The sequence below is a fragment of the Mercurialis annua genome, linkage group LG7 (assembly GCF_937616625.2).
Source record: "Mercurialis annua linkage group LG7, ddMerAnnu1.2, whole genome shotgun sequence".
Taxonomy (NCBI): domain Eukaryota; kingdom Viridiplantae; phylum Streptophyta; class Magnoliopsida; order Malpighiales; family Euphorbiaceae; genus Mercurialis; species Mercurialis annua.
This window is the reverse complement of record NC_065576.1, coordinates 30,453,630-30,468,833: the sequence shown is the minus strand read 5'-3', so window position 1 is coordinate 30,468,833 and position 15,204 is coordinate 30,453,630. Positions and strand designations below refer to the sequence as shown.

The 15,204-nt window shown below is 44.7% G+C and overlaps 44 non-coding genes and 1 pseudogene across 44 annotated transcripts; all 45 read left to right on the top strand.

Moving 5' to 3' along the window:
- The first annotated feature begins 104 nt into the window (after positions 1-104).
- LOC126657866 (5S ribosomal RNA) lies at positions 105-223 on the top strand. Its single transcript, XR_007633478.1, has one exon. It is a non-coding gene; the product is annotated as a 5S ribosomal RNA (ribosomal RNA).
- A 228-nt stretch (positions 224-451) lies between these two features.
- On the top strand, positions 452-570 carry LOC126658149 (5S ribosomal RNA). The gene has a single exon (XR_007633747.1). It is a non-coding gene; the product is annotated as a 5S ribosomal RNA (ribosomal RNA).
- Positions 571-784: 214 nt separating this feature from the next.
- LOC126657865 (5S ribosomal RNA) lies at positions 785-903 on the top strand. Its single transcript, XR_007633477.1, has one exon. It is a non-coding gene; the product is annotated as a 5S ribosomal RNA (ribosomal RNA).
- Positions 904-1,117: 214 nt separating this feature from the next.
- Positions 1,118-1,236, top strand: LOC126658148 (5S ribosomal RNA). The gene has a single exon (XR_007633746.1). It is a non-coding gene; the product is annotated as a 5S ribosomal RNA (ribosomal RNA).
- A 221-nt stretch (positions 1,237-1,457) lies between these two features.
- Positions 1,458-1,576, top strand: LOC126659045 (5S ribosomal RNA). Its single transcript, XR_007634603.1, has one exon. It is a non-coding gene; the product is annotated as a 5S ribosomal RNA (ribosomal RNA).
- Positions 1,577-1,797: 221 nt separating this feature from the next.
- Positions 1,798-1,916, top strand: LOC126659044 (5S ribosomal RNA). The gene has a single exon (XR_007634602.1). It is a non-coding gene; the product is annotated as a 5S ribosomal RNA (ribosomal RNA).
- Positions 1,917-2,130: 214 nt separating this feature from the next.
- On the top strand, positions 2,131-2,249 carry LOC126658328 (5S ribosomal RNA). The gene has a single exon (XR_007633917.1). It is a non-coding gene; the product is annotated as a 5S ribosomal RNA (ribosomal RNA).
- A 235-nt stretch (positions 2,250-2,484) lies between these two features.
- On the top strand, positions 2,485-2,603 carry LOC126658147 (5S ribosomal RNA). Its single transcript, XR_007633745.1, has one exon. It is a non-coding gene; the product is annotated as a 5S ribosomal RNA (ribosomal RNA).
- A 214-nt stretch (positions 2,604-2,817) lies between these two features.
- Positions 2,818-2,936, top strand: LOC126657864 (5S ribosomal RNA). The gene has a single exon (XR_007633476.1). It is a non-coding gene; the product is annotated as a 5S ribosomal RNA (ribosomal RNA).
- A 214-nt stretch (positions 2,937-3,150) lies between these two features.
- Positions 3,151-3,269, top strand: LOC126658146 (5S ribosomal RNA). The gene has a single exon (XR_007633744.1). It is a non-coding gene; the product is annotated as a 5S ribosomal RNA (ribosomal RNA).
- A 221-nt stretch (positions 3,270-3,490) lies between these two features.
- Positions 3,491-3,609, top strand: LOC126659043 (5S ribosomal RNA). The gene has a single exon (XR_007634601.1). It is a non-coding gene; the product is annotated as a 5S ribosomal RNA (ribosomal RNA).
- A 214-nt stretch (positions 3,610-3,823) lies between these two features.
- On the top strand, positions 3,824-3,942 carry LOC126659042 (5S ribosomal RNA). Its single transcript, XR_007634600.1, has one exon. It is a non-coding gene; the product is annotated as a 5S ribosomal RNA (ribosomal RNA).
- Positions 3,943-4,156: 214 nt separating this feature from the next.
- On the top strand, positions 4,157-4,275 carry LOC126657863 (5S ribosomal RNA). The gene has a single exon (XR_007633475.1). It is a non-coding gene; the product is annotated as a 5S ribosomal RNA (ribosomal RNA).
- Positions 4,276-4,496: 221 nt separating this feature from the next.
- On the top strand, positions 4,497-4,615 carry LOC126658145 (5S ribosomal RNA). Its single transcript, XR_007633743.1, has one exon. It is a non-coding gene; the product is annotated as a 5S ribosomal RNA (ribosomal RNA).
- A 214-nt stretch (positions 4,616-4,829) lies between these two features.
- Positions 4,830-4,948, top strand: LOC126657862 (5S ribosomal RNA). The gene has a single exon (XR_007633474.1). It is a non-coding gene; the product is annotated as a 5S ribosomal RNA (ribosomal RNA).
- A 221-nt stretch (positions 4,949-5,169) lies between these two features.
- LOC126658329 (5S ribosomal RNA) lies at positions 5,170-5,288 on the top strand. Its single transcript, XR_007633918.1, has one exon. It is a non-coding gene; the product is annotated as a 5S ribosomal RNA (ribosomal RNA).
- Positions 5,289-5,509: 221 nt separating this feature from the next.
- On the top strand, positions 5,510-5,628 carry LOC126657861 (5S ribosomal RNA). Its single transcript, XR_007633473.1, has one exon. It is a non-coding gene; the product is annotated as a 5S ribosomal RNA (ribosomal RNA).
- A 214-nt stretch (positions 5,629-5,842) lies between these two features.
- On the top strand, positions 5,843-5,961 carry LOC126659041 (5S ribosomal RNA). Its single transcript, XR_007634599.1, has one exon. It is a non-coding gene; the product is annotated as a 5S ribosomal RNA (ribosomal RNA).
- A 228-nt stretch (positions 5,962-6,189) lies between these two features.
- Positions 6,190-6,308, top strand: LOC126657952 (5S ribosomal RNA). Its single transcript, XR_007633558.1, has one exon. It is a non-coding gene; the product is annotated as a 5S ribosomal RNA (ribosomal RNA).
- A 214-nt stretch (positions 6,309-6,522) lies between these two features.
- Positions 6,523-6,641, top strand: LOC126657860 (5S ribosomal RNA). The gene has a single exon (XR_007633472.1). It is a non-coding gene; the product is annotated as a 5S ribosomal RNA (ribosomal RNA).
- A 228-nt stretch (positions 6,642-6,869) lies between these two features.
- On the top strand, positions 6,870-6,988 carry LOC126657859 (5S ribosomal RNA). The gene has a single exon (XR_007633470.1). It is a non-coding gene; the product is annotated as a 5S ribosomal RNA (ribosomal RNA).
- Positions 6,989-7,209: 221 nt separating this feature from the next.
- Positions 7,210-7,328, top strand: LOC126658144 (5S ribosomal RNA). The gene has a single exon (XR_007633742.1). It is a non-coding gene; the product is annotated as a 5S ribosomal RNA (ribosomal RNA).
- Positions 7,329-7,542: 214 nt separating this feature from the next.
- LOC126657857 (5S ribosomal RNA) lies at positions 7,543-7,661 on the top strand. The gene has a single exon (XR_007633468.1). It is a non-coding gene; the product is annotated as a 5S ribosomal RNA (ribosomal RNA).
- Positions 7,662-7,882: 221 nt separating this feature from the next.
- LOC126658143 (5S ribosomal RNA) lies at positions 7,883-8,001 on the top strand. The gene has a single exon (XR_007633741.1). It is a non-coding gene; the product is annotated as a 5S ribosomal RNA (ribosomal RNA).
- A 221-nt stretch (positions 8,002-8,222) lies between these two features.
- Positions 8,223-8,341, top strand: LOC126657856 (5S ribosomal RNA). The gene has a single exon (XR_007633467.1). It is a non-coding gene; the product is annotated as a 5S ribosomal RNA (ribosomal RNA).
- A 214-nt stretch (positions 8,342-8,555) lies between these two features.
- Positions 8,556-8,674, top strand: LOC126659040 (5S ribosomal RNA). The gene has a single exon (XR_007634598.1). It is a non-coding gene; the product is annotated as a 5S ribosomal RNA (ribosomal RNA).
- Positions 8,675-8,895: 221 nt separating this feature from the next.
- LOC126657855 (5S ribosomal RNA) lies at positions 8,896-9,014 on the top strand. The gene has a single exon (XR_007633466.1). It is a non-coding gene; the product is annotated as a 5S ribosomal RNA (ribosomal RNA).
- A 221-nt stretch (positions 9,015-9,235) lies between these two features.
- On the top strand, positions 9,236-9,354 carry LOC126658435 (5S ribosomal RNA). The gene has a single exon (XR_007634022.1). It is a non-coding gene; the product is annotated as a 5S ribosomal RNA (ribosomal RNA).
- Positions 9,355-9,582: 228 nt separating this feature from the next.
- Positions 9,583-9,701, top strand: LOC126657854 (5S ribosomal RNA). The gene has a single exon (XR_007633464.1). It is a non-coding gene; the product is annotated as a 5S ribosomal RNA (ribosomal RNA).
- A 221-nt stretch (positions 9,702-9,922) lies between these two features.
- LOC126657853 (5S ribosomal RNA) lies at positions 9,923-10,041 on the top strand. Its single transcript, XR_007633463.1, has one exon. It is a non-coding gene; the product is annotated as a 5S ribosomal RNA (ribosomal RNA).
- A 221-nt stretch (positions 10,042-10,262) lies between these two features.
- On the top strand, positions 10,263-10,381 carry LOC126659038 (5S ribosomal RNA). Its single transcript, XR_007634597.1, has one exon. It is a non-coding gene; the product is annotated as a 5S ribosomal RNA (ribosomal RNA).
- A 214-nt stretch (positions 10,382-10,595) lies between these two features.
- LOC126657852 (5S ribosomal RNA) lies at positions 10,596-10,714 on the top strand. The gene has a single exon (XR_007633462.1). It is a non-coding gene; the product is annotated as a 5S ribosomal RNA (ribosomal RNA).
- Positions 10,715-10,928: 214 nt separating this feature from the next.
- On the top strand, positions 10,929-11,040 carry LOC126658873 (5S ribosomal RNA; annotated as a pseudogene).
- Positions 11,041-11,261: 221 nt separating this feature from the next.
- LOC126658369 (5S ribosomal RNA) lies at positions 11,262-11,380 on the top strand. Its single transcript, XR_007633958.1, has one exon. It is a non-coding gene; the product is annotated as a 5S ribosomal RNA (ribosomal RNA).
- Positions 11,381-11,601: 221 nt separating this feature from the next.
- On the top strand, positions 11,602-11,720 carry LOC126658142 (5S ribosomal RNA). Its single transcript, XR_007633740.1, has one exon. It is a non-coding gene; the product is annotated as a 5S ribosomal RNA (ribosomal RNA).
- A 214-nt stretch (positions 11,721-11,934) lies between these two features.
- On the top strand, positions 11,935-12,053 carry LOC126657851 (5S ribosomal RNA). The gene has a single exon (XR_007633461.1). It is a non-coding gene; the product is annotated as a 5S ribosomal RNA (ribosomal RNA).
- Positions 12,054-12,274: 221 nt separating this feature from the next.
- On the top strand, positions 12,275-12,393 carry LOC126657850 (5S ribosomal RNA). Its single transcript, XR_007633460.1, has one exon. It is a non-coding gene; the product is annotated as a 5S ribosomal RNA (ribosomal RNA).
- A 221-nt stretch (positions 12,394-12,614) lies between these two features.
- Positions 12,615-12,733, top strand: LOC126659037 (5S ribosomal RNA). The gene has a single exon (XR_007634596.1). It is a non-coding gene; the product is annotated as a 5S ribosomal RNA (ribosomal RNA).
- A 214-nt stretch (positions 12,734-12,947) lies between these two features.
- On the top strand, positions 12,948-13,066 carry LOC126657849 (5S ribosomal RNA). The gene has a single exon (XR_007633459.1). It is a non-coding gene; the product is annotated as a 5S ribosomal RNA (ribosomal RNA).
- A 214-nt stretch (positions 13,067-13,280) lies between these two features.
- On the top strand, positions 13,281-13,399 carry LOC126657848 (5S ribosomal RNA). Its single transcript, XR_007633458.1, has one exon. It is a non-coding gene; the product is annotated as a 5S ribosomal RNA (ribosomal RNA).
- Positions 13,400-13,620: 221 nt separating this feature from the next.
- Positions 13,621-13,739, top strand: LOC126658368 (5S ribosomal RNA). Its single transcript, XR_007633957.1, has one exon. It is a non-coding gene; the product is annotated as a 5S ribosomal RNA (ribosomal RNA).
- A 221-nt stretch (positions 13,740-13,960) lies between these two features.
- Positions 13,961-14,079, top strand: LOC126658141 (5S ribosomal RNA). Its single transcript, XR_007633739.1, has one exon. It is a non-coding gene; the product is annotated as a 5S ribosomal RNA (ribosomal RNA).
- A 214-nt stretch (positions 14,080-14,293) lies between these two features.
- On the top strand, positions 14,294-14,412 carry LOC126657846 (5S ribosomal RNA). The gene has a single exon (XR_007633456.1). It is a non-coding gene; the product is annotated as a 5S ribosomal RNA (ribosomal RNA).
- A 221-nt stretch (positions 14,413-14,633) lies between these two features.
- LOC126657845 (5S ribosomal RNA) lies at positions 14,634-14,752 on the top strand. Its single transcript, XR_007633455.1, has one exon. It is a non-coding gene; the product is annotated as a 5S ribosomal RNA (ribosomal RNA).
- Positions 14,753-14,973: 221 nt separating this feature from the next.
- On the top strand, positions 14,974-15,092 carry LOC126659036 (5S ribosomal RNA). Its single transcript, XR_007634595.1, has one exon. It is a non-coding gene; the product is annotated as a 5S ribosomal RNA (ribosomal RNA).
- Positions 15,093-15,204: the final 112 nt, after the last annotated feature.

Here is a 15,204-nt window from a genome sequence, read left to right as displayed (position 1 = left end):
TGGAAAAAGTTCAGGGACCAAAACGTACTTTTAAAGATAGTTTTTATTTTGGTTGAATGAGTTGCAAGGCAGCGGATATATGCGATGATCGTGCAAGGTATGACGGGTGCGATCATACCAGCACTAATGCACCGGATCCCATCAGAACTCCGAAGTCAAACGTGCTTGGGCGAGAGCAGTACTAGGATGGGTGACCTCCTGGGAAGTCCTCGTGTTGCACCCCTTTTGCGCTTTTTTTGAACTGCGTTTTTTCTATTATTACTATCGCCGAGAGACAAACAGAACGAGTAACGAGTAACGAGTAACGAGTAACGATGAATTGCAATTCAGGGACCAAACGGGAAATATGGAAAAAGTTCAGGGACCAAAACGTACTTTTATAGATAGCTTTTATTTTGGTTGAATGAGTTGCAAGGCAGCGGATATATGCGATGATCGTGCAAGGTATGACGGGTGCGATCATACCAGCACTAATGCACCGGATCCCATCAGAACTCCGAAGATAAACGTGCTTGGGCGAGAGCAGTACTAGGATGGGTGACCTCCTGGGAAGTCCTCGTGTTGCACCCCTTTTTCGCTTTTTTTGAACTGCGTTTTTTCTATTATTACTATCGCCGAGAGACAAACAGAACGAGTAACGAGTAACGATGAATTGCAATTCAGGGACCAAACGGGAAATATGGAAAAAGTTCAGGGACCAAAACGTACTTTTAAAGATAGCTTTTATTTTGGTTGAATGAGTTGCAAGGCAGCGGATATATGCGATGATCGTGCAAGGTATGACGGGTGCGATCATACCAGCACTAATGCACCGGATCCCATCAGAACTCCGAAGTCAAACGTGCTTGGGCGAGAGCAGTACTAGGATGGGTGACCTCCTGGGAAGTCCTCGTGTTGCACCCCTTTTGCGCTTTTTTTGAACTGCGTTTTTTCTATTATTACTATCGCCGAGAGACAAACAGAACGAGTAACGAGTAACGATGAATTGCAATTCAGGGACCAAACGGGAAATATGGAAAAAGTTCAGGGACCAAAACGTACTTTTAAAGATAGCTTTTATTTTGGTTGAATGAGTTGCAAGGTAGCGGATATATGCGATGATCGTGCAAGGTATGACGGGTGCGATCATACCAGCACTAATGCACCGGATCCCATCAGAACTCCGAAGATAAACGTGCTTGGGCGAGAGCAGTACTAGGATGGGTGACCTCCTGGGAAGTCCTCGTGTTGCACCCCTTTTTCGCTTTTTTTGAACTGCGTTTTTTCTATTATTACTATCGCCGAGAGACAAACAGAACGAGTAACGAGTAACGAGTAACGATGAATTGCAATTCAGGGACCAAACGGGAAATATGGAAAAAGTTCAGGGACCAAAACGTACTTTTAAAGATAGTTTTTATTTTGGTTGAATGAGTTGCAAGGCAGCGGATATATGCGATGATCGTGCAAGGTATGACGGGTGCGATCATACCAGCACTAATGCACCGGATCCCATCAGAACTCCGAAGTTAAACGTGCTTGGGCGAGAGCAGTACTAGGATGGGTGACCTCCTGGGAAGTCCTCGTGTTGCACCCCTTTTTCGCTTTTTTTGAACTGCGTTTTTTCTATTATTACTATCGCCGAGAGACAAACAGAACGAGTAACGAGTAACGAGTAACGATGAATTGCAATTCAGGGACCAAACGGGAAATATGGAAAAAGTTCAGGGACCAAAACGTACTTTTAAAGATAGTTTTTATTTTGGTTGAATGAGTTGCAAGGCAGCGGATATATGCGATGATCGTGCAAGGTATGACGGGTGCGATCATACCAGCACTAATGCACCGGATCCCATCAGAACTCCGAAGTTAAACGTGCTTGGGCGAGAGCAGTACTAGGATGGGTGACCTCCTGGGAAGTCCTCGTGTTGCACCCCTTTTTCGCTTTTTTTGAACTGCATTTTTTCTATTATTACTATCGCCGAGAGACAAACAGACCGAGTAACGAGTAACGATGAATTGCAATTCAGGGACCAAACGGGAAATATGGAAAAAGTTCAGGGACCAAAACGTACTTTTAAAGATAGTTTTTATTTTGGTTGAATGAGTTGCAAGGCAGCGGATATATGCGATGATCGTGCAAGGTATGACGGGTGCGATCATACCAGCACCAATGCACCGGATCCCATCAGAACTCCGAAGTCAAACGTGCTTGGGCGAGAGCAGTACTAGGATGGGTGACCTCCTGGGAAGTCCTCGTGTTGCACCCCTTTTGCGCTTTTTTTGAACTGCGTTTTTTCTATTATTACTATCGCCGAGAGACAAACAGAACGAGTAACGAGTAACGAGTAACGAGTAACGAGTAACGATGAATTGCAATTCAGGGACCAAACGGGAAATATGGAAAAAGTTCAGGGACCAAAACGTACTTTTAAAGATAGCTTTTATTTTGGTTGAATGAGTTGCAAGGCAGCGGATATATGCGATGATCGTGCAAGGTATGACGGGTGCGATCATACCAGCACTAATGCACCGGATCCCATCAGAACTCCGAAGATAAACGTGCTTGGGCGAGAGCAGTACTAGGATGGGTGACCTCCTGGGAAGTCCTCGTGTTGCACCCCTTTTTCGCTTTTTTTGAACTGCGTTTTTTCTATTATTACTATCGCCGAGAGACAAACAGAACGAGTAACGAGTAACGATGAATTGCAATTCAGGGACCAAACGGGAAATATGGAAAAAGTTCAGGGACCAAAACGTACTTTTAAAGATAGCTTTTATTTTGGTTGAATGAGTTGCAAGGCAGCGGATATATGCGATGATCGTGCAAGGTATGACGGGTGCGATCATACCAGCACTAATGCACCGGATCCCATCAGAACTCCGAAGTCAAACGTGCTTGGGCGAGAGCAGTACTAGGATGGGTGACCTCCTGGGAAGTCCTCGTGTTGCACCCCTTTTGCGCTTTTTTTGAACTGCGTTTTTTCTATTATTACTATCGCCGAGAGACAAACAGAACGAGTAACGAGTAACGATGAATTGCAATTCAGGGACCAAACGGGAAATATGGAAAAAGTTCAGGGACCAAAACGTACTTTTAAAGATAGCTTTTATTTTGGTTGAATGAGTTGCAAGGCAGCGGATATATGCGATGATCGTGTAAGGTATGACGGGTGCGATCATACCAGCACTAATGCACCGGATCCCATCAGAACTCCGAAGATAAACGTGCTTGGGCGAGAGCAGTACTAGGATGGGTGACCTCCTGGGAAGTCCTCGTGTTGCACCCCTTTTTCGCTTTTTTTGAACTGCGTTTTTTCTATTATTACTATCGCCGAGAGACAAACAGAACGAGTAACGAGTAACGAGTAACGATGAATTGCAATTCAGGGACCAAACGGGAAATATGGAAAAAGTTCAGGGACCAAAACGTACTTTTAAAGATAGTTTTTATTTTGGTTGAATGAGTTGCAAGGCAGCGGATATATGCGATGATCGTGCAAGGTATGACGGGTGCGATCATACCAGCACTAATGCACCGGATCCCATCAGAACTCCGAAGTTAAACGTGCTTGGGCGAGAGCAGTACTAGGATGGGTGACCTCCTGGGAAGTCCTCGTGTTGCACCCCTTTTGCGCTTTTTTTGAACTGCGTTTTTTCTATTATTTCTATCGCCGAGAGACAAACAGAACGAGTAACGAGTAACGATGAATTGCAATTCAGGGACCAAACGGGAAATATGGAAAAAGTTCAGGGACCAAAACGTACTTTTAAAGATAGTTTTTATTTTGGTTGAATGAGTTGCAAGGCAGCGGATATATGCGATGATCGTGCAAGGTATGACGGGTGCGATCATACCAGCACTAATGCACCGGATCCCATCAGAACTCCGAAGTTAAACGTGCTTGGGCGAGAGCAGTACTAGGATGGGTGACCTCCTGGGAAGTCCTCGTGTTGCACCCCTTTTTCGCTTTTTTTGAACTGCGTTTTTTCTATTATTACTATCGCCGAGAGACAAACAGAACGAGTAACGAGTAACGATGAATTGCAATTCAGGGACCAAACGGGAAATATGGAAAAAGTTCAGGGACCAAAACGTACTTTTAAAGATAGTTTTTATTTTGGTTGAATGAGTTGCAAGGCAGCGGATATATGCGATGATCGTGCAAGGTATGACGGGTGCGATCATACCAGCACTAATGCACCGGATCCCATCAGAACTCCGAAGTCAAACGTGCTTGGGCGAGAGCAGTACTAGGATGGGTGACCTCCTGGGAAGTCCTCGTGTTGCACCCCTTTTGCGCTTTTTTTGAACTGCGTTTTTTCTATTATTACTATCGCCGAGAGACAAACAGAACGAGTAACGAGTAACGAGTAACGATGAATTGCAATTCAGGGACCAAACGGGAAATATGGAAAAAGTTCAGGGACCAAAACGTACTTTTAAAGATAGCTTTTATTTTGGTTGAATGAGTTGCAAGGCAGCGGATATATGCGATGATCGTGCAAGGTATGACGGGTGCGATCATACCAGCACTAATGCACCGGATCCCATCAGAACTCCGAAGATAAACGTGCTTGGGCGAGAGCAGTACTAGGATGGGTGACCTCCTGGGAAGTCCTCGTGTTGCACCCCTTTTTCGCTTTTTTTGAACTGCGTTTTTTCTATTATTACTATCGCCGAGAGACAAACAGAACGAGTAACGAGTAACGATGAATTGCAATTCAGGGACCAAACGGGAAATATGGAAAAAGTTCAGGGACCAAAACGTACTTTTAAAGATAGTTTTTATTTTGGTTGAATGAGTTGCAAGGCAGCGGATATATGCGATGATCGTGCAAGGTATGACGGGTGCGATCATACCAGCACTAATGCACCGGATCCCATCAGAACTCCGAAGTCAAACGTGCTTGGGCGAGAGCAGTACTAGGATGGGTGACCTCCTGGGAAGTCCTCGTGTTGCACCCCTTTTGCGCTTTTTTTGAACTGCGTTTTTTCTATTATTACTATCGCCGAGAGACAAAAAGAACGAGTAACGAGTAACGAGTAACGATGAATTGCAATTCAGGGACCAAACGGGAAATATGGAAAAAGTTCAGGGACCAAAACGTACTTTTAAAGATAGCTTTTATTTTGGTTGAATGAGTTGCAAGGCAGCGGATATATGCGATGATCGTGCAAGGTATGACGGGTGCGATCATACCAGCACTAATGCACCGGATCCCATCAGAACTCCGAAGATAAACGTGCTTGGGCGAGAGCAGTACTAGGATGGGTGACCTTCTGGGAAGTCCTCGTGTTGCACCCCTTTTTCGCTTTTTTTGAACTGCGTTTTTTCTATTATTACTATCGCCGAGAGACAAACAGAACGAGTAACGAGTAACGAGTAACGATGAATTGCAATTCAGGGACCAAACGGGAAATATGGAAAAAGTTCAGGGACCAAAACGTACTTTTAAAGATAGCTTTTATTTTGGTTGAATGAGTTGCAAGGCAGCGGATATATGCGATGATCGTGCAAGGTATGACGGGTGCGATCATACCAGCACTAATGCACCGGATCCCATCAGAACTCCGAAGTCAAACGTGCTTGGGCGAGAGCAGTACTAGGATGGGTGACCTCCTGGGAAGTCCTCGTGTTGCACCCCTTTTGCGCTTTTTTTGAACTGCGTTTTTTCTATTATTACTATCGCCGAGAGACAAACAGAACGAGTAACGAGTAACGATGAATTGCAATTCAGGGACCAAACGGGAAATATGGAAAAAGTTCAGGGACCAAAACGTACTTTTAAAGATATTTTTTATTTTGGTTGAATGAGTTGCAAGGCAGCGGATATATGCGATGATCGTGCAAGGTATGACGGGTGCGATCATACCAGCACTAATGCACCGGATCCCATCAGAACTCCGAAGTTAAACGTGCTTGGGCGAGAGCAGTACTAGGATGGGTGACCTCCTGGGAAGTCCTCGTGTTGCACCCCTTTTTCGCTTTTTTTGAACTGCGTTTTTTCTATTATTACTATCGCCGAGAGACAAACAGAACGAGTAACGAGTAACGAGTAACGAGTAACGATGAATTGCAATTCAGGGACCAAACGGGAAATATGGAAAAAGTTCAGGGACCAAAACGTACTTTTAAAGATAGTTTTTATTTTGGTTGAATGAGTTGCAAGGCAGCGGATATATGCGATGATCGTGCAAGGTATGACGGGTGCGATCATACCAGCACTAAAGCATCGGATCCCATCAGAACTCCGAAGTTAAACGTGCTTGGGCGAGAGCAGTACTAGGATGGGTGACCTCCTGGGAAGTCCTCGTGTTGCACCCCTTTTTCGCTTTTTTTGAACTGCGTTTTTTCTATTATTACTATCGCCGAGAGACAAACAGAACGAGTAACGAGTAACGATGAATTGCAATTCAGGGACCAAACGGGAAATATGGAAAAAGTTCAGGGACCAAAACGTACTTTTAAAGATAGTTTTTATTTTGGTTGAATGAGTTGCAAGGCAGCGGATATATGCGATGATCGTGCAAGGTATGACGGGTGCGATCATACCAGCACTAATGCACCGGATCCCATCAGAACTCCGAAGTCAAACGTGCTTGGGCGAGAGCAGTACTAGGATGGGTGACCTCCTGGGAAGTCCTCGTGTTGCACCCCTTTTGCGCTTTTTTTGAACTGCGTTTTTTCTATTATTACTATCGCCGAGAGACAAACAGAACGAGTAACGAGTAACGAGTAACGAGTAACGATGAATTGCAATTCAGGGACCAAACGGGAAATATGAAAAAAGTTCAGGGACCAAAACGTACTTTTAAAGATAGTTTTTATTTTGGTTGAATGAGTTGCAAGGCAGCGGATATATGCGATGATCGTGCAAGGTATGACGGGTGCGATCATACCAGCACTAATGCACCGGATCCCATCAGAACTCCGAAGTCAAACGTGCTTGGGCGAGAGCAGTACTAGGATGGGTGACCTCCTGGGAAGTCCTCGTGTTGCACCCCTTTTGCGCTTTTTTTGAACTGCGTTTTTTCTATTATTACTATCGCCGAGAGACAAACAGAACGAGTAACGAGTAACGAGTAACGATGAATTGCAATTCAGGGACCAAACGGGAAATATGGAAAAAGTTCAGGGACCAAAACGTACTTTTAAAGATAGCTTTTATTTTGGTTGAATGAGTTGCAAGGCAACGGATATATGCGATGATCGTGCAAGGTATGACGGGTGCGATCATACCAGCACTAATGCACCGGATCCCATCAGAACTCCGAAGATAAACGTGCTTGGGCGAGAGCAGTACTAGGATGGGTGACCTCCTGGGAAGTCCTCGTGTTGCACCCCTTTTTCGCTTTTTTTGAACTGCGTTTTTTCTATTATTACTATCGCCGAGAGACAAACAGAACGAGTAACGAGTAACGATGAATTGCAATTCAGGGACCAAACGGGAAATATGGAAAAAGTTCAGGGACCAAAACGTACTTTTAAAGATAGTTTTTATTTTGGTTGAATGAGTTGCAAGGCAGCGGATATATGCGATGATCGTGCAAGGTATGACGGGTGCGATCATACCAGCACTAATGCACCGGATCCCATCAGAACTCCGAAGTCAAACGTGCTTGGGCGAGAGCAGTACTAGGATGGGTGACCTCCTGGGAAGTCCTCGTGTTGCACCCCTTTTGCGCTTTTTTTAAACTGCGTTTTTTCTATTATTACTATCGCCGAGAGACAAAAAGAACGAGTAACGAGTAACGAGTAACGATGAATTGCAATTCAGGGACCAAACGGGAAATATGGAAAAAGTTCAGGGACCAAAACGTACTTTTAAAGATAGCTTTTATTTTGGTTGAATGAGTTGCAAGGCAGCGGATATATGCGATGATCGTGCAAGGTATGACGGGTGCGATCATACCAGCACTAATGCACCGGATCCCATCAGAACTCCGAAGATAAACGTGCTTGGGCGAGAGCAGTACTAGGATGGGTGACCTCCTGGGAAGTCCTCGTGTTGCACCCCTTTTTCGCTTTTTTTGAACTGCGTTTTTTCTATTATTACTATCGCCGAGAGACAAACAGAACGAGTAACGAGTAACGAGTAACGATGAATTGCAATTCAGGGACCAAACGGGAAATATGGAAAAAGTTCAGGGACCAAAACGTACTTTTAAAGATAGCTTTTATTTTGGTTGAATGAGTTGCAAGGCAGCGGATATATGCGATGATCGTGCAAGGTATGACGGGTGCGATCATACCAGCACTAATGCACCGGATCCCATCAGAACTCCGAAGTCAAACGTGCTTGGGCGAGAGCAGTACTAGGATGGGTGACCTCCTGGGAAGTCCTCGTGTTGCACCCCTTTTGCGCTTTTTTTGAACTGCGTTTTTTCTATTATTACTATCGCCGAGAGACAAACAGAACGAGTAACGAGTAACGATGAATTGCAATTCAGGGACCAAACGGGAAATATGGAAAAAGTTCAGGGACCAAAACGTACTTTTAAAGATAGTTTTTATTTTGGTTGAATGAGTTGCAAGGCAGCGGATATATGCGATGATCGTGCAAGGTATGACGGGTGCGATCATACCAGCACTAATGCACCGGATCCCATCAGAACTCCGAAGTTAAACGTGCTTGGGCGAGAGCAGTACTAGGATGGGTGACCTCCTGGGAAGTCCTCGTGTTGCACCCCTTTTTCGCTTTTTTTGAACTGCGTTTTTTCTATTATTACTATCGCCGAGAGACAAACAGAACGAGTAACGAGTAACGAGTAACGATGAATTGCAATTCAGGGACCAAACGGGAAATATGGAAAAAGTTCAGGGACCAAAACGTACTTTTAAAGATAGTTTTTATTTTGGTTGAATGAGTTGCAAGGCAGCGGATATATGCGATGATCGTGCAAGGTATGACGGGTGCGATCATACCAGCACTAATGCACCGGATCCCATCAGAACTCCGAAGTCAAACGTGCTTGGGCGAGAGCAGTACTAGGATGGGTGACCTCCTGGGAAGTCCTCGTGTTGCACCCCTTTTTCGCTTTTTTTGAACTGCGTTTTTTCTATTATTACTATCGCCGAGAGACAAACAGAACGAGTAACGAGTAACGAGTAACGATGAATTGCAATTCAGGGACCAAACGGGAAATATGGAAAAAGTTCAGGGACCAAAACGTACTTTTAAAGATAGTTTTTATTTTGGTTGAATGAGTTGCAAGGCAGCGGATATATGCGATGATCGTGCAAGGTATGACGGGTGCGATCATACCAGCACTAATGTATCGGATCCCATCAGAACTCCGAAGTTAAACGTGCTTGGGCGAGAGCAGTACTAGGATGGGTGACCTCCTGGGAAGTCCTCGTGTTGCACCCCTTTTTCGCTTTTTTTGAACTGCGTTTTTTCTATTATTACTATCGCCGAGAGACAAACAGAACGAGTAACGAGTAACGAGTAACGAGTAACGATGAATTGCAATTCAGGGACCAAACGGGAAATATGGAAAAAGTTCAGGGACCAAAACGTACTTTTAAAGATAGTTTTTATTTTGGTTGAATGAGTTGCAAGGCAGCGGATATATGCGATGATCGTGCAAGGTATGACGGGTGCGATCATACCAGCACTAATGCACCGGATCCCATCAGAACTCCGAAGTCAAACGTGCTTGGGCGAGAGCAGTACTAGGATGGGTGACCTCCTGGGAAGTCCTCGTGTTGCACCCCTTTTGCGCTTTTTTTGAACTGCGTTTTTTCTATTATTACTATCGCCGAGAGACAAACAGAACGAGTAACGAGTAACGAGTAACGATGAATTGCAATTCAGGGACCAAACGGGAAATATGGAAAAAGTTCAGGGACCAAAACGTACTTTTAAAGATAGTTTTTATTTTGGTTGAATGAGTTGCAAGGCAGCGGATATATGCGATGATCGTGCAAGGTATGACGGGTGCGATCATACCAGCACTAATGCACCGGATCCCATCAGAACTCCGAAGTCAAACGTGCTTGGGCGAGAGCAGTACTAGGATGGGTGACCTCCTGGGAAGTCCTCGTGTTGCACCCCTTTTTCGCTTTTTTTGAACTGCGTTTTTTCTATTATTACTATCGCCGAGAGACAAACAGAACGAGTAACGAGTAACGAGTAACGATGAATTGCAATTCAGGGACCAAACGGGAAATATGGAAAAAGTTCAGGGACCAAAACGTACTTTTAAAGATAGTTTTTATTTTGGTTGAATGAGTTGCAAGGCAGCGGATATATGCGATGATCGTGCAAGGTATGACGGGTGCGATCATACCAGCACTAATGCACCGGATCCCATCAGAACTCCGAAGTTAAACGTGCTTGGGCGAGAGCAGTACTAGGATGGGTGACCTCCTGGGAAGTCCTCGTGTTGCACCCCTTTTTCGCTTTTTTTGAACTGCGTTTTTTCTATTATTACTATCGCCGAGAGACAAACAGAACGAGTAACGAGTAACGATGAATTGCAATTCAGGGACCAAACGGGAAATATGGAAAAAGTTCAGGGACCAAAACGTACTTTTAAAGATAGTTTTTATTTTGGTTGAATGAGTTGCAAGGCAGCGGATATATGCGATGATCGTGCAAGGTATGACGGGTGCGATCATACCAGCACTAATGCACCGGATCCCATCAGAACTCCGAAGTCAAACGTGCTTGGGCGAGAGCAGTACTAGGATGGGTGACCTCCTGGGAAGTCCTCGTGTTGCACCCCTTTTGCGCTTTTTTTGAACTGCGTTTTTTCTATTATTACTATCGCCGAGAGACAAACAGAACGAGTAACGAGTAACGATGAATTGCAATTCAGGGACCAAACGGGAAATATGGAAAAAGTTCAGGGACCAAAACGTACTTTTAAAGATAGTTTTTATTTTGGTTGAATGAGTTGCAAGGCAGCGGATATATGCGATGATCGTGCAAGGTATGACGGGTGCGATCATACCAGCACTAATGCACCGGATCCCATCCGAAGTCAAACGTGCTTGGGCGAGAGCAGTACTAGGATGGGTGACCTCCTGGGAAGTCCTCGTGTTGCACCCCTTTTGCGCTTTTTTTGAACTGCGTTTTTTCTATTATTACTATCGCCGAGAGACAAACAGAACGAGTAACGAGTAACGAGTAACGATGAATTGCAATTCAGGGACCAAACGGGAAATATGGAAAAAGTTCAGGGACCAAAACGTACTTTTAAAGATAGTTTTTATTTTGGTTGAATGAGTTGCAAGGCAGCGGATATATGCGATGATCGTGCAAGGTATGACGGGTGCGATCATACCAGCACTAATGCACCGGATCCCATCAGAACTCCGAAGTTAAACGTGCTTGGGCGAGAGCAGTACTAGGATGAGTGACCTCCTGGGAAGTCCTCGTGTTGCACCCCTTTTTCGCTTTTTTTGAACTGCGTTTTTTCTATTATTACTATCGCCGAGAGACAAACAGAACGAGTAACGAGTAACGAGTAACGATGAATTGCAATTCAGGGACCAAACGGGAAATATGGAAAAAGTTCAGGGACCAAAACGTACTTTTAAAGATAGTTTTTATTTTGGTTGAATGAGTTGCAAGGCAGCGGATATATGCGATGATCGTGCAAGGTATGACGGGTGCGATCATACCAGCACTAATGCACCGGATCCCATCAGAACTCCGAAGATAAACGTGCTTGGGCGAGAGCAGTACTAGGATGGGTGACCTCCTGGGAAGTCCTCGTGTTGCACCCCTTTTTCGCTTTTTTTGAACTGCGTTTTTTCTATTATTACTATCGCCGAGAGACAAACAGAACGAGTAACGAGTAACGATGAATTGCAATTCAGGGACCAAACGGGAAATATGGAAAAAGTTCAGGGACCAAAACGTACTTTTAAAGATAGTTTTTATTTTGGTTGAATGAGTTGCAAGGCAGCGGATATATGCGATGATCGTGCAAGGTATGACGGGTGCGATCATACCAGCACTAATGCACCGGATCCCATCAGAACTCCGAAGTCAAACGTGCTTGGGCGAGAGCAGTACTAGGATGGGTGACCTCCTGGGAAGTCCTCGTGTTGCACCCCTTTTGCGCTTTTTTTGAACTGCGTTTTTTCTATTATTACTATCGCCGAGAGACAAACAGAACGAGTAACGAGTAACGAGTAACGATGAATTGCAATTCAGGGACCAAACGGGAAATATGGAAAAAGTTCAGGGACCAAAACGTACTTTTAAAGATAGTTTTTATTTTGGTTGAATGAGTTGCAAGGCAGCGGATATATGCGATGATCGTGCAAGGTATGACGGGTGCGATCATACCAGCACTAATGCACCGGATCCCATCAGAACTCCGAAGTCAAACGTGCTTGGGCGAGAGCAGTACTAGGATGGGTGACCTCCTGGGAAGTCCTCGTGTTGCACCCCTTTTTCGCTTTTTTTGAACTGCGTTTTTTCTATTATTACTATCGCCGAGAGACAAACAGAACGAGTAACGAGTAACGAGTAACGATGAATTGCAATTCAGGGACCAAACGGGAAATATGGAAAAAGTTCAGGGACCAAAACGTACTTTTAAAGATAGTTTTTATTTTGGTTGAATGAGTTGCAAGGCAGCGGATATATGCGATGATCGTGCAAGGTATGACGGGTGCGATCATACCAGCACTAATGCACCGGATCCCATCAGAACTCCGAAGTTAAACGTGCTTGGGCGAGAGCAGTACTAGGATGGGTGACCTCCTGGGAAGTCCTCGTGTTGCACCCCTTTTTCGCTTTTTTTGAACTGCGTTTTTTCTATTATTACTATCGCCGAGAGACAAACAGAACGAGTAACGAGTAACGATGAATTGCAATTCAGGGACCAAACGGGAAATATGGAAAAAGTTCAGGGACCAAAACGTACTTTTAAAGATAGTTTTTATTTTGGTTGAATGAGTTGCAAGGCAGCGGATATATGCGATGATCGTGCAAGGTATGACGGGTGCGATCATACCAGCACTAATGCACCGGATCCCATCAGAACTCCGAAGTCAAACGTGCTTGGGCGAGAGCAGTACTAGGATGGGTGACCTCCTGGGAAGTCCTCGTGTTGCACCCCTTTTGCGCTTTTTTTGAACTGCGTTTTTTCTATTATTACTATCGCCGAGAGACAAACAGAACGAGTAACGAGTAACGATGAATTGCAATTCAGGGACCAAACGGGAAATATGGAAAAAGTTCAGGGACCAAAACGTACTTTTAAAGATAGTTTTTATTTTGGTTGAATGAGTTGCAAGGCAGCGGATATATGCGATGATCGTGCAAGGTATGACGGGTGCGATCATACCAGCACTAATGCACCGGATCCCATCAGAACTCCGAAGTCAAACGTGCTTGGGCGAGAGCAGTACTAGGATGGGTGACCTCCTGGGAAGTCCTCGTGTTGCACCCCTTTTGCGCTTTTTTTGAACTGCGTTTTTTCTATTATTACTATCGCCGAGAGACAAACAGAACGAGTAACGAGTAACGAGTAACGATGAATTGCAATTCAGGGACCAAACGGGAAATATGGAAAAAGTTCAGGGACCAAAACGTACTTTTAAAGATAGTTTTTATTTTGGTTGAATGAGTTGCAAGGCAGCGGATATATGCGATGATCGTGCAAGGTATGACGGGTGCGATCATACCAGCACTAATGCACCGGATCCCATCAGAACTCCGAAGTTAAACGTGCTTGGGCGAGAGCAGTACTAGGATGAGTGACCTCCTGGGAAGTCCTCGTGTTGCACCCCTTTTTCGCTTTTTTTGAACTGCGTTTTTTCTATTATTACTATCGCCGAGAGACAAACAGAACGAGTAACGAGTAACGAGTAACGATGAATTGCAATTCAGGGACCAAACGGGAAATATGGAAAAAGTTCAGGGACCAAAACGTACTTTTAAAGATAGTTTTTATTTTGGTTGAATGAGTTGCAAGGCAGCGGATATATGCGATGATCGTGCAAGGTATGACGGGTGCGATCATACCAGCACTAATGCACCGGATCCCATCAGAACTCCGAAGATAAACGTGCTTGGGCGAGAGCAGTACTAGGATGGGTGACCTCCTGGGAAGTCCTCGTGTTGCACCCCTTTTGCGCTTTTTTTGAACTGCGTTTTTTCTATTATTACTATCGCCGAGAGACAAACAGAACGAGTAACGAGTAACGATGAATTGCAATTCAGGGACCAAACGGGAAATATGGAAAAAGTTCAGGGACCAAAACGTACTTTTAAAGATAGTTTTTATTTTGGTTGAATGAGTTGCAAGGCAGCGGATATATGCGATGATCGTGCAAGGTATGACGGGTGCGATCATACCAGCACTAATGCACCGGATCCCATCAGAACTCCGAAGTCAAACGTGCTTGGGCGAGAGCAGTACTAGGATGGGTGACCTCCTGGGAAGTCCTCGTGTTGCACCCCTTTTGCGCTTTTTTTGAACTGCGTTTTTTCTATTATTACTATCGCCGAGAGACAAACAGAACGAGTAACGAGTAACGAGTAACGATGAATTGCAATTCAGGGACCAAACGGGAAATATGGAAAAAGTTCAGGGACCAAAACGTACTTTTAAAGATAGTTTTTATTTTGGTTGAATGAGTTGCAAGGCAGCGGATATATGCGATGATCGTGCAAGGTATGACGGGTGCGATCATACCAGCACTAATGCACCGGATCCCATCAGAACTCCGAAGTCAAACGTGCTTGGGCGAGAGCAGTACTAGGATGGGTGACCTCCTGGGAAGTCCTCGTGTTGCACCCCTTTTTCGCTTTTTTTTAACTGCGTTTTTTCTATTATTACTATCGCCGAGAGACAAACAGAACGAGTAACGAGTAACGAGTAACGATGAATTGCAATTCAGGGACCAAACGGGAAATATGGAAAAAGTTCAGGGACCAAAACGTACTTTTAAAGATAGTTTTTATTTTGGTTGAATGAGTTGCAAGGCAGCGGATATATGCGATGATCGTGCAAGGTATGACGGGTGCGATCATACCAGCACTAATGCACCGGATCCCATCAGAACTCCGAAGTTAAACGTGCTTGGGCGAGAGCAGTACTAGGATGGGTGACCTCCTGGGAAGTCCTCGTGTTGCACCCCTTTTTCGCTTTTTTTGAACTGCGTTTTTTCTATTATTACTATCGCCGAGAGACAAACAGAACGAGTAACGAGTAACGATGAATTGCAATTCAGGGACCAAACGGGAAATATG